The sequence below is a fragment of the Centruroides vittatus genome, unplaced genomic scaffold (genome assembly GCF_030686945.1).
Source record: "Centruroides vittatus isolate TY-2023 unplaced genomic scaffold, ASM3068694v2 contig_457, whole genome shotgun sequence".
Lineage (NCBI taxonomy): Eukaryota > Metazoa > Arthropoda > Arachnida > Scorpiones > Buthidae > Centruroides > Centruroides vittatus.
Window position 1 is genome coordinate 166,650 of NW_027122253.1, and position 14,389 is coordinate 181,038.

Consider the following 14,389-nt stretch of genomic DNA (forward strand, 5'->3'; position numbering starts at 1 on the left):
CTTATAATAGGGCTTTAAATCTTCGTATATTTAATATGACTGATACAGAAAAATTGTTTATTATATTTCAGATGTAAATACAATGAATATTATACTATCGTACGTGTCTTTTATGTATATATGTAATGAGAAACTTTTCAGTGAGTATAATTTCATACATAAATAGCATTAATCGAGCTACTAGATATTCTGATATATATTAAAATGTTTATATTCAGGAGACATACCGTTCCTACTTAATGAAAGAGGAGTGGTCACAGAAGTGTCTTGTTACAGAACATCGAAACCACATTTCCTCGGAACAGTAAAGATTACATTACAATATGTACCGACTTTCTGGTCTCAGATGCATCCTGTTGAAACTCGAATAAACGCTTCTTCTGTTGTTAAAGTTGAAGAGAAAATATTTACAATCGTAAGTACACATCAAATTTATAATATAAAATTATCCTGTGTAATTTTGAACTCTTGCTTCAGTGTGTCAGTCTTGAAAGTTGCGAATCTTATCCGTATAAATTAAAATACAGAACAAAGATACATAGGAATCTTACAGTGATAGCAAATACACCATATGTAAGTACAGTGTTAATAATTGTTAGTTAAGATATATCTAATAATTTACAGCGTAAATATATGCGCAGTTAATCTATATCTCATTACTATTAATTAGAGAAACTTCTACAATCAGAGAAGAATCATTAGGTACTTAGTTAAACTAATGTAGTTAAAAAAAAACAATATGCCTTAAAAAGTTTTTCCTAAGCAGTACTTAACAGTTTTACTTCAAAGGAACATACAAAAAAAAAGAATACTAACATCTCAAGGGCACTTCGATAGTTTAACTTTAGATATTTTACAAGTTATTAACGTTTGCAGTACCACAGGTTTCTTATTGGCGAGTTCCAGAAGTAAATACCTCTCCCGTGTATGTAATCACGTGTACGTGATTGATCAGTAATTATCAAGATCATAAATTTCACAAATTTAGTAAATTATTTGATAAAAAATTATATAAGTTTGTGAATCATTGTTTAAAAACTAATAACTTTACTCGTAAAATACAACTATATGCTTACTTAAGATTTAATTGTTTTTTATTTACTATTTACTAGCTGCGTTACATCATTGTAGTAAAGAATAATAGAGCATTTCTCAACGAGAAAACAATTCATGCAAAAATCTTAAATTTGTTAGAAGAAAAATATGATTTTCGGTTTGTTAATGAAATCTGTTTTCTACTTTTTTTTTCATTATTAACAAAATGAATATTTTTAATTGTATTTTTACTCTAACAGTATTGTTCTTCAAACCGAATCGGATAACTGGAGTGAGGTAAGTAATAACATATCTATTAGATAAGATATATGAGAATAAATAGTAGGTACTATTAGCGACGAATATATGTGGTAATACTCTACAAAATTCTACATGAATTTATGTTTATTTATTGATATTAACAAAGATATTGCGTTGTGAATTACATTTAATTTGACATGTCGCCGTATACTTTCTACACTTCTTGTTAGATATCATTCGTGAAAACCTTTTTCATTTACTTGATGGATTATGTATTTATAAGTAGTTATAACAGTAAATTTACACAAAGAAGTGAAAAGTCAAATGATTGTTTTCTCGCATCATTATTTAAAATTTAATTTCTACTCAGAGATATTATAGAACTACTCATTACACCCCATATATACTGATGATTAATGTACAATACAGCAGTAAACATTATAAATAATGTTCACTAAACATCATAAAACAAAAAATACTAGTATCAACAATAAATCCGGCAAGGGATTTTCGATTGGCAGTAATGGCAGTGAATAGTTTTTGGATCGTATTTACCTATACACAATAGTATTCTAATGCCAGAAATCTATTAAAAAATGTTTTTTCGTTAACACAGAATTGATGAAAAAATTTTTAATATCTAAATTGTTCCATTCAAAATACATTTTTATATACTTCATCTATATTGAATTTCTTTTAAATAGCGAGGCCGAAAATTATTCAACTGAATCATACATCTTTGCTTTAAAAATTTTGTATATTTTAGAATTTTTTGATTAATGAGAGTGTTTTCGTACATTTTGATCTCGCTCATTATTTAAGGCAACAATGGTTCTACGAATTCCTTGTGGCTTTGTCACGAGGGACGACATTGTTTCTCCTGCTATAACTGAAACTTCAACAGTTTTTATTATCAAAGCTGCCGAACAATTAGACAAGTCCATTGCTCTACTCAAGCCATTTAGTCTGGTGGTGAGTATTTTTAAATACTTTTCTATATCATCTTTTTCCATTTTATACTATTTAAATGTAATTTCAGGTTTGGATATTTCTCGGAGTAACGATTCCGCTTCTAACTATAACTTTATTTATACTGCTCAGTTCAGAAGCAAAGATTAAATGTATAAAACATCCAAAATTCTTAAACATATTTTGGATTGTAGTGCGTTGTTTTCTTCGTCAAGGTAAGTGTTAGGTAATTATTTTCAACATGCATGCTTCTATTTTTTATCCTGTCATATGAGTTTGTTCAGATTCTGATGGGATGAAATTACTAATTTTTTTATAATTGATGCTAAATTAAAGAATTATTTCTTACAGACATCGAAATAGAATCTATCAGATTGAAGACAAAGTATATGATTCTCGGAATTTGGATGTTAATGGCATTCGTTTTGTCCTCTGGATATTTGGGCATTCTTCCTTCTTTTTTTATCTTACCAGGTGAAGAAGTAATTCCGCATAATTTTGTTCAATTGTTCGAAGCTGCGATGCAGGAGAAGTATCAAATACAATTTATTGATGCTTCGACGGCAAGTTTTTTCATCTGGGTAAGTTATTTTGTCTATTTTTTTATATATTTAATATTACGTAAACCTGCTTATAAATAATTTAAAAATAAAAAAATCGTCCTTTATGAAAATATTATGCGACACCCACAATTCTTCCAATTTTTTTGTCTTATAAATATATTATATATATATTTATATACTTTTGAGTTACGATCAAAATTATACTGTAAAATTTTAATTATAAAAAGGTTAATTTAATTTAATAATGTAATGTTTTTAAATACTAAATTGAAAATATTCTTGTGGTTTAAACTATATGTGTACTAGCAGGTGGGCCCGGCGTTGCTCGGGGGAAAGTAACGATAGCGAAGATTAAGATTATTACGTAATAGTCCAAAAAAGGAAAAGAGTAATTTCATCATCGAACTAAATGTTTCTAAAGAAAGGTCGAATTTAAAAATCGAATATTCTAATATTGTTCAATTTTCACAACGTTTTCTGATTATATCGTTCGATTTTCATCGAATGTTCTAAAGACGAAGGTCGAAAAAACCGAACTAATCTGTTTAAATTTGAAAATCGAATATGTTCTAACATATTACTGTAATTTTTTTTCCTCCAGCCCCCGTAAATCTTGCACGTCGCTTTCTCTTATTCTACATTGTTACTTAACACTTTCATTGTTGACACTTCCGTTGTTACCTAACACTTCCATAATTAATGGAAGTGTTAAGCCTTAAATCTGTCCTTTTTCCTTGCGGGGAGGAATTTCGAAAAATCCCTTCTTAGTGTGCGTTTTCGTGACGTACCCTAACTGTGTACCAAATTTCAACTTTCAACTCCTAACCGTTTGGAGTCTGCACTAATTATTATTATTATCATCATCAACTCGTCTCGATTATATATATATATATTAAATATACTTTTTTATGTTTTATCTGTTTGTTTATCAAACAATTGATAACTGTTAGGTTAGAAGCCCTTTGCAGCTACACATCCTAGAGGGATAAATGCGATTTCGGGGTTGTTTGTGTTTTTATGTTATTAAGTATCATTGTAAAAGATTTTCAGGAGGTTATGGACCATTTCTTTTAAACTTTTAGCAATACAGAATAAAGATAATCAAGACTAATCAAAACAAACTAAAATAAAACACAACAAACTAATTGTTATTAAACTTACAACATTAAGCTTTATCGATAAAACGTAAGCACATAACACTCATACTAGAGAAAAGAGAAAATAATAAAAAATAATCAATTAAACTACGTTGTCATTACATTATCTTTCTTTAGAATAAAAGCATAATTAACGAGGAAAAATTAAAAAAGCAGGAGATAATAATAAAGAAAAACAAGAAAAAAAAGCGAGAAGAGTCACTGCAACTTCTTAAAAGAGTGTAAACTCGGAAATATCAGATGAAACAGTTTTGCATCTCGATTTCGATGGCCGCCAATTCCCCACTATTGTATTTTGAATATTTTATTAAGTGATTATAAGTGACTTAATGTCCTTATTTTTTAATTTAATTTTTCTAATTCTCTACTCGGACATTGTTTGTTAGTAGTACGTTATACTGGTGTCTAAAAATTTGGCACAATAATAACAGTTATTTCAGAGAAAACAAATTTTATTAAAATTCACCTGTAGTAGTAAGTTTTCTGTACACATAGACATATACGTGTTTCGGGCTAGAATGCCACTCATCAGCAGTAATACTACAAACCACTAAAATAATCAAATAACTAAATAATATATTATGTATACTAAATACTCGACATTAAAATCTTTTTTAAAAAACTTACTGTAGGAACGTGTACTAATAACTTGTACAAGTGGATTGTTCTTCCGAAAATAACAATTACCAATTTCAAATTAAATTAAATCAAATCAATTTTATAAGTATAGTCCTCAGCCTGTTACAAGGGGAGTTAATCTACTTACAAGTAGCATAACGAATATTACAAGAACAATTAAGTATTATAAAACTTTATAACATAGTTATATAAATTGCAAATAAATAGATAAGTTGCCCGATGAAGTATTTTATACATCGCTTCTACCGAATCACATTCATTTGATCCGATGAGATTGTATTTTTGCCTTAACTCTAGGCTTTTTTCACATTTACAAATCAAATGAAATTTGGAAAAAGACATAACATTTTGGACATGAATTATTGTCGTAAGTGTACAATTTATTCTCAATTATTAGAAACTTAGAATTAAGTCAGAGTTGAATAAAGAGTCTCTTCATTCTAAAAGGCGAATTCGAGAATATATAACTATTGTTACTTGGAAATAATATCGGATTATAACTGTTTTGAGATATTCTTAAACGAGTATCTTCTATGTCTCGCGAATGAGAGATATCAAGAACATTCCAAATAAGTTGTCGATGTACTTCTTCTTCAAAATCCGACGAGAGTATAAATGGTTCAATCGAGCTGCGAAAACCGTTTCACATTTTTGAAATTAGCGAAACCCAGTTATTTTTTGATGGTTTCTGTATAGAATTCTTATATAATTGATATAAAAGACTGAATGTAATACCACCACTGTCTCTTAACTTAATTATCAACTTTATACATCTTTTTATGACGAGCGCCATAGGACTACAGTAGAGCATTGATTATCCGACCCCCGATTAACCGACTTATCGGTTAACCGACCGCGTTCTAGTCGGCAAATTCAAATGTCCGCTAGTGATGTGGCGCTACAATATTTGGTTATGTCTTGGCTACTTTAATATCATATTTGTTAAATTTTTGCATGTTTTAGCTGGCAGCACTGGCTCGACCATGAAAGGGAGGCTAGTATTTAAACCAGGCCTAATACACGATACTAATAATGTATTTTTTCATACTTTTCGGTTATCCGACTTTTCAGTTATTCGACCAACCCCAGTCCCCAATTAAGTCGGAAAATCGATGCTCTACTGTATATCTACTTGTCTCCAATCTTAACACACTTCTCGGAGTTTTGTAATCCAACCAAAACAGTCTACGTAAGAATTTATTCTGTATAATTTTCAACTTCTGGACATTGGAGAGACACCATAAAGGAGATGCATAACTCACAGAGTTAAAAACCAAGAATTGAAATAGATTAAACTGGGTTTGGATCGAGCCCAAATGAGTCCTGGCGCACAGCTTAGTAACACCATGAATTAACCGATTGGCTTTAACCATCATAGCTTTAGTCTGTTTTTCAAACGAGAGCAAAGGTAAAAAAATAACTCCTTGAAATTTTGTTTCGTTGACCACCTTAAATCTCTGTATTATCAATAAAAAAAAAAACATATTTTTCTTAGTAAGTCTTGAACCATTTCTGAATATCATTATGTGAGATTTCTTAGGTTTAATGCTCAAATCCAATTGAGAAAAGTAACTAGTTAATAGTCGGTACTTTCCTTTTAAGAGCGACCGCCGTCGGTGCCAGAATAACAATGTCGTTGGCATACGAAATAGAGTGGACCACAGTAGTACCTATCGTGAATTCATCGTCGTCACTATCGAAAATATCATTAATATCATAAGTATAAAAATTAAACAAATAGGGAGACCAAGGGTCTCCCTGTAATAAGTTTCGATCAATCGAATGAAAGCATCCCTGTACACCATTATATCTACAGATCATCTCATAATGTCCAAACAATAGCCCGACCGATTTGACCATATATCTCTCCGCTCCACAATGTAGCATTTTATTCTGTAACCTTCGAACATTCACTGAATCATATGCCTTCTCAAGATCAACAAACAAAGCAAAATCTTTGTGTCTTTTTTTAAATAACTGGATCTGGATAGTGGCCAACAAAACAAACAAAGTAACCTGAGTACCACCACTTAAAATAAAGGCAAGTTGGGTTCGATTTAATAAATTCTCATTTTCAGTCCATTTAATAAATCTAGTAGCCAGCATAGCAGTAAAAAGTTTGCAAAAAGTCGACAGTAAAGCTATCGGGCGATAGTTAGCTGGATTGGCTCTATCTCCTTTCTTATATACCATTCGAAAAACCACACGGTTCCATGACTCAGGAATGACATTTATTACATAAAATTTATTGTATTGCCTGATTATATAATTTAAAATTGTACTTGGTAGCAATTTCAATATTATATTAAGAACCCTTTTTAAAATATTTTTAATTTTTTCAAAAATTTTTGGTACATATGTTAAATTTACATATTTTTATCTTAGGGATAGTTAATTTAATATCAGAAAAAATATTTATTTAAACGTTATTTATATCATAGGTCGGACAAAAAATATTAATTTATTAAAAGAGAAAGAAATTGTTTATCTATTTATTTGTGATTGTGATCCGGCAAAATCTTATATTGGTGAAACAATAAGGAAATTAGGTATTAAATAAAAAACACACTTGCAATCAAAGGGAATTGTTTAAATTTTGCTGTTGCAGAACATTGTAATAATCACAGGAGCCAAAGTAATATAATTACTGTAAAAATTAAAAAGAAAGAATCTAATTATTACAAAAGGCAATTATATGAACATATAAACATTTGAAAAAATACAAAAAACAGAATAAGTAATAATTTAGGGAGAATAATCCACCAATCATAGAACATTATACTTGATAACATTAACAAACAGCGATGGGCATAAGTGATTGTTCAACTCACATTAACATTGATGTCGTAAGTTAATGGAGAATGGAATTATGATATAAGTTAAAATTTTTCGGTTGTTTTGGAATCTTCTTATAGAGATTAATTAATTTATTGTAATTTTACTTTATACAGAAAAATTAATTTATTTAAATTGGCAATTGTTATTTTCGAATGAACAATCTACTTGTACAAGTTATTAGGACACGTTCCTACAGTAAGATTTTTAAAAAAGATTTTAATTTTGAGTATTTAGTATACATAATATTTTATTTATTTATTTAATTATTTTAGTGGTTTGTAGTAATACTGCTGATGAGAGGCATGCTAGCCCGAAACACGAATATGTCTATGTGTACAGAACACTTACTAGTACAGGTGAATTTTAATAAAATTTGTTTTTTCTGAAATAACTGTCATCATTGTGCCAAATTTTTAGACACCAGTATAACGTACTACTAATAAGCAATGTCCGAGTAGACAATTAAAAAATAAAATCTGAATATTTTATTTCGTAAAGTGTCCGCATCGCTTTGGCAACTTCTCTTGTAAAAAAAAAACATTTGTTACTTTTATTTTACGTAAGTTTATGTCTCTAGTAATATTTTATATATGCTCGTGACCGTAATGTATTTTGAAACAGCAGACAATGAATATTATCTTAGCGTAATTATAGTCGTTATATCGAAAGTCAAGAGTTCTTTAAAGTTTTCAATATTTAGAAAGCAGGATGATGTTTCAATGCATTATATTTCTATTTCATTTATTATAGAAAATATATTTCGAAAGACAAAAAAATCAATTGCTTCAAGTTGCAAGGTCATATTTTCATACATATGGAATGAAATCCTTTCTAACTAGTTCAGAAGTACTACAACACGTTTTATACGAGAATGTTTGTCTCCTCGCTTCTCCAATTGATATCAAAAAGGATATTCAGGCGTTCGGACCGGAAAAGTTCTTCGTTTCCACCGATATCTTACACACCGAGTACGATTACTTTTGTATGAAAAAAAACTTTCCATACATATATGAGTTTCGAAAAACGTAAGTATATGTACGAGGTATGTACGGAAATCATTTGCAATTGTTATATTTACAAAGCTTACAAAACCTGCATGGATAGTTATTGCTTGCATTTCGTTACATTACCTGCATTTCGTTACATTACCACGACTATTGATATCAGTTGTAACCTGCTTTAACTATACCAGATAACGCATTTGATAGCAATTTGCAGGATGAAAGCACCTGCATAAGAGGTTATTACACAAGTCGCTGAATGCGTTATGCAATAGTAGTCAAAATACAACAATAAATAGTGATTAGTGTCTAAATGAATATCTGGAACAATCAGGATCGCCGAGGTCTTATATTTGATTATGGCTATTTGATTAATAAATCCAGATATATTTAGAAATTGATACAGAGAGTATAGAATATAATTTCAAATATTTATAATAACTGAGCTACTCGGTTGGGAAGAAATGCCCAGCAGTAAGTACAAGATGTTTCCATGAATACTTCCTTAAGTACTGTACAGTACATGTTGCTGTTTAGGAATGATGATAGAGTATTACTTCAAAAGTTTGGTTTTGTTACACTACTCTTATATTTGGTAAGCTTATTTCTGAGTAAATTTTAGCAAAAAGATAAGTTATGAGAATCTTTTATTTCTACCATCCGTTTCTCACAGAATTAGAAAATAGACGAGCAGGTGTTAATTTAACTATAAATAATTGACTACGGAACACATGTTAAAAGGGGATCTTTGACACAATAATCCCTTCCCCAACTCAGCGACATGAGAAAGTTGAAATTTTAACAAGTCCACGGGGAGAATCAAGAAACAATCGAAAGAAATAGTAAACTATCTGCCCGAAGTAGACTAATTCTTTTTGTTCTAACCGGCAGACTGGTGACACATCCAAAGTGTCATCACAATAAAACAAAAGCTCACCTGTCCAAATTCCCACATCTAATGAGGATATAACGGCTGCGCACTCGATCGTCGAGGCGATCAGTTCCTAAAATGTATCTTTTATTTTGTGAATTGTGCAGAAGTCGTCCAGACAGTCTTCCTGCCCCCCGAAATTTTCCTTCACGGAATGTTTCTCTACCGATCGCCAACCTTTCTGACCGCTGATCTTGGAGCGTTTTGCAAACATTTAATAAAACGGGATCAAGAAACATCGGTCATATGTGTGAAGTATTAGAAAGGTGAAAGCCGAAGTTATAGACGCAAAATCGTGTACGTCGGACGTTCAGCGCCGCGTTTTTGTAAGTTTAGAAGTTTCACAATGGCGTTTGAAATGTCGAGCATGATTTTTCTGACTTTCCAAACGCCATTGTCAAACTTCTAGGCTTACAGGAAAGCGACGCAGAACGTTCGACATACACGTTTTCGCTGTTAAAACTTCGGCCTCAACTTCGCTATCGTACTTAAAATTATACTTGTAAACTGTCTCTCTGTTAGAAGTAGATAGTACTTCTATCAGAAGGACAGTATTCCATAGAACTGCGTAGCCAAGCATATGTTTACTTGATAGCTGTATCTTCAGTAGTAGCTGCAGTGCCGTAACTAGGGTGGTACCAGCGATGCCCAGGCACAGGGCGTAGACCCCGGGGCGCAGAAATGCTCTGGACCAAGTTTTGGGTCATATTTTTGGGACGAAATTACAGATGCTCTCACTGGGCGCATAAAAAGCTGTTACATAGTTACAGCGCTGAGTAGCTGTATATCGTAATCCTGTATATTTGTAATCCTTTCATATTATATTATATTTGTTAAATTTTTATGACGTTTGATCTTACTCGTGTTTCCCCGATACCTTTTCGACTTAGCGACGACCCCACTTGAAGTTAGAAAAAGCCATCCTAATGGTTTCTCATTAAAAATAGCGATACAGTTACAACTTAAGCAAGGTTAGCCATCCTGTCGTCAAAAAAGGGGTTAACAGTATTAACCTGTAACTCCAGCCTTCTCACACCATTCTGAAGTCGCCAGAAAATTCACTAAAACGTACCGAAATTCGCAGGGAATAAATGTAACAAATAAAGCATTCCCACAACAAACCGATTGCAATTCGTTTCCTAACATACCGCCTAAAAACTTTTGTAATTATTTTTGTTTTTTAATCATACAGATTTTATGGTTTTTTAGAATAAATATCATTCATCAATCCGGAATTGCTGACAAGCTGGAAAACGATGAAAAAGAAGACATTCGAAGAAAAAATGAATTTTATGAACAGGTAGAGAAAAAGGAAGACGATGCATTAAAATTGGAACACCTGATAGGTCCAGTGTATTTATTGCTCGTTGGTTATTTTCTTTCGGTTTTCGTATTCATCATCGAACTGGTGTTTTATTATGGAAAAATCTGTTTTCCTCGCAAAAAGATAAAGAATTTTAGAAATTGTTTGTGTTTAAAAATAAGAATACCATTCAAAAGTAACAAAAAATAAGTTTTTAATTTATAATATCGATATATTGTTTAATGTTGTTTCCTGTTGTTCATTTTATAAATTACAAGTATTTGTAGTGAAAACGTGTATTTAATATTAATTAACTGTTTTCATAAATTTATAATTTTTGAGCACTTTATTTAAGTTGAAAAGTTGTAGCATGGTCTTTCTTGTAAGATAAAAAGGCTTCAGTGTATGTTTGTTATGTAAATGCTGTTCGTATGATGCTAATAATTATCCGTATGGTATTATTTTGTTTTTTAATATTATATAACCTGTACTCAAGCAGATGGAAGTGGCCCACCAGCAACCAAGTGAAAATTCACTGAACACTGGTAGTTGGTCGTGCAGTCACATGTCACCAACGAGCTGGCCACGTGAAGTTTTCCGGGTTTTCTTCACGTATTTATGACCTGAATAGGGGCTAGCTTTTAAAGAAAGTCCTCCCGGAAGGCAATTGTTTTAAATGTTGATATAAGTTAAATCTTGTATGCTTACGCGTTACTAAATTTCAATGTTACTCTATTATATTATCGTAGTTCCAATTTCATCGATTATTGTGTGCGCTTTAGTGAAGCCATATCATGTAGAGTAACTATTGAATATATGCTACATGTGATACCTTGTATGAAATCATATTTAGTACTCTTTTAGTAATGATACACCCGGATTTATGTTGTACAAGTTGCATAATATGTATATCCTATGTTACATAAAGTCAAATAATATAATGTCGTTACATATTTGGTAGGTTTTATATATTACTCTGAAAATATATTACTAAAATCTTTTTATGTTTCTTAAGGTTTTGTTTATGATCATCATTTCCATGAAGAGTATAGTGTTATGTTTGAGCGACTTAAACGAGATAGCGACAAAACACGCGGCTATGAAAAACACCAGTACGCGGCACATTAAAATTCGAGGCGCGACTCAAAAAATTTAGCGTCAGGGATAAGGTCCTGTTGAGAAAAACGTACCCAGATAACAAATCTGATGATCAGTGGGAAAGACTCGCCATATCGCAAAGATAAGAGCGCGAGGGCAGCTACAGAAAAAGGTTAGAAGAGGGTAGGATGGAGTAGATCCACATGGACAGACTCAGAAAATATCAAAGGCAAATCTGTGCAGTCAGATTGGTATTTGACTCGGACCCGAACATCGGAGAAAAAGTGGGGTCACCGTCAATGCGACAAGTATGTACATGAGCGCGAACAAAAAAAACAGAAAAATCGAAGACATTCCTCCTTATATCTCCCTGTCGTAAGCACAAACCAATTACGGTAGTCACAGACCACAACCATCTAAAATAATTGTCATTGTCCACACTGCAGAGAGCTAAACATACTCGATGAGCACTCGCGTTATAAGGCTACGACATACAAATAGAGTACTGGAAAAGGAATCTACACAGTAAAGCGGACGGTCTCTCGCGTTTAGAGGAAGACGATGAAGATGGTTTAGCAGGAGACTGCATCGCATTGCATTACTGTGCTTGGAGGGGGAGATTTCTTCACAGATATTCCACAGAACGGGTTATGCCGATTAGAATGGACAACTGTGTTTCGTAAGTCTCTGGGAGTGATTGTTAATTGGCTGATGGCCCGCGGTCAACGGATATAAGTGGTATAGAAAAAATGCACTTTGGAATACAAAATGTAATTTATATAGATTTTAATGTAAATTAATGATACAAACTGAGTTATAAAGAGGATTACACTCTACTCTGAAGTGAAGTCAAAAATTGTTCCTTATCAGCATCAAAAATAATTCACCTCCTACCTCACCCATTTGATAATCATCTCCTATTGACTTGTGTAGAGATTAAAAATCGTCTCCTTTCACCAATAAAATTTAATTTGTTAAAATTTAATGTAAATTAATGATAAAATCGAATTATTTAAAAAAATTTATACTAGCGCCCTATGTCATAGTTAGTACCCTGAACTAAGAGGTGTAAACCTGTTGCTTTTCTTTTTGTGTTGGTAGACAGGTGCAGGATTTGAAAGCTGAGAATTATTTTTTGTTACAAAGTTGGGAAATATTGTAATTTATTGTGATATATATTTAATCTGTAGATAATATACGATCTAGGATTAGAATTTGTAGTAATTTAGAAACGTATGATTAGTATTTTTTAAAAAACGTGAGGGGTGAACTATGTTTCTTTGTTCTATTCAAAGGTTTAAAATTTCTAGATAATACACGATCGCTGTTAATTAAAAACATGCGATTGGTTGTTAGGTTTTTTAAAAGAAAATATGATTGGTCAGTATTTTTATATAAATTACTTTTTTAAAAAAGGGAAATAGTTTTATACTTAAGCTACAATCATGAAAATTTATGGTTTCGTACTTACTTACGGGGAATCTAAAAATTATTCGGCCTCTAAGTGCTTATATAAGAGATTGGACGCATGTGTTTTTGCAGCCAAATATTTCTCGTTCGATGTTCCTGATAATTTTCCATTTATCCTTCGTTATTTTAAAGTCAAAGATATTTGAAAAAGACAAAGAAAATATGGTTTTATAATTATCGACAGCAATGGAGTAATTAATAAAGTATGTAATGGATTATATGGTTTGTTCGAATGGTGTGCAGAAGACATGAGAGAAATATGTTTAGAAAACCATAAGAAAACTTTACTGATGTTTAAAGAGATAAGTCCAGGAATGAAATATTATAAATTTTTTAAATTTCTTAAGGTCGACAAGGTTGATTAATATGTATTTCAAACTTTATAGTACTTGTGTTATTGTGGGTCTTTTCCAATCAGTAAAAACCACATTAATAAGAAAAATTATTCATAACATAATTTATGAAAATTCTCTGAAGAGTTTGTGGTGTTACTGTGTATATCACATTTATGTATAGGTTACCAAAATCTGTCGAAGAATGGGATTTGATAATAGTCGATGATCTGATGCATGAGTTGTCTTTAAAAACAGCATTTTTGTTTACAACAGAATCTCATCGTTGTAATGTAAGTGTGATTTTAATAATGCAAAATTTGTTTTCGAAAAAATAAGATTATGAGAGATATAAGTTTAAATACTCATTACTTGATTTTTTTAAAAATAATCGTGATGAAAGCCAGGTGAATTGCTTGTGTCGTCAGGCTTTTGCTGGAAAATTTATTTTTTTCATGGATGCATATAAAAAAGCAACAGAAAAAAAATTTGGTTATTTGTTATTGGATTTTCATCCTAAAACAGATAAGAAATTTTCTTTGACAGATTTGTGTTTTCCTGACAAACAAGGTATTTTCTAGATATACTAGCCTATAAAATAAAGAATGTAAAGAAAAATTATCATATGCTGGCTTTTTTAGCGAAGACTACTCCTTCTTAACAAAGAGCAGTATTGAAAGAAGCTACTTCAAATCAGATTAAAGTTTTGTGCAAAATATGTGATAATTTGCAGGGAGAAAATATACCTGCTGATGTTCGTGAATTAGGAAAATATTAAAATATTATTAGGAA